The following is a 977-nucleotide window of genomic DNA, read 5'->3' on the forward strand; positions in this document are numbered from 1 at the left end:
TAGAGTTTAGTTATGTATAAAGTGCTTAGTTTTTTATTTGAGGTTTTAACAACTTTCTCAAAAATGTGATAAAAATTATTCCTTGGTTTGGTTTAAACAACATTTTATTCAAATTAAGGTCAGGCTGCTGAAACTGTAGCGCACATATTTGTTGGGGTCTCCACTTTCACAGGAGACACACAATATGTGCCCGAGGTGCAAAGTGGCAAAACATTGGCATTACTCAATGAAAAGTCAATTTAACGACATGTGACTGCACTGCACTACAAGGCTTCAAAATCAAATCAGTGTTAAGGTGTCATCAAGTTGGACTAGATTTATCACATGCACATTAAAGTTCCTAAGTTCAATTGAAAGCTTCTCGTAATAAACAAAGTTATTATTACTCGCTGAACCCAAACTGGTCCTTGACAAACACACAAGTTCACATTACAAGCAACACGAAGTAATTTCTCAGAAATTCCAACTGTACCCATGGTCAACTGTCGATGACATTGTCAAATCGTGTGCGTGAATAAATGATGGCTGCTCATCACGATGTTGATATCAACATGTTACAGTAAAATAACAAAGGCGCTACAAGGCGGTTATTAAAGACCCAGTCCTGTACTGAGTGCAAAGACAACTGAAAACTATAAGTTACTGGTCTTACAAACCACATAGCCCACCGCAACAACAACAACATCTAGAACTAATGTCTTTTAAACATTACCTAAATAAAGGATGACAGGTATAAACCCCCAATGAAACGTCGTTTTAGCTACACTGAAAACTGTTGACACCCTCTGTTTCATTTCTGGACTCATCTTGACCATGACTAATGGTTAGGAATGTTCGGTAAACAAACTGAAATGTTTTCCGAGTTTCGTTTTCTTGATTCTGATACTCCAGAAAAGACCCAATGTCTGATTGGCTGAGACTGCGGCCTCTTTCAAAATAAACCAACCAAGTGGGGTTTTACAAAATTTACGGTACCC

This window comes from Liolophura sinensis, chromosome 1 (genome assembly GCF_032854445.1).
Source record: "Liolophura sinensis isolate JHLJ2023 chromosome 1, CUHK_Ljap_v2, whole genome shotgun sequence".
NCBI lineage: Eukaryota > Metazoa > Mollusca > Polyplacophora > Chitonida > Chitonidae > Liolophura > Liolophura sinensis.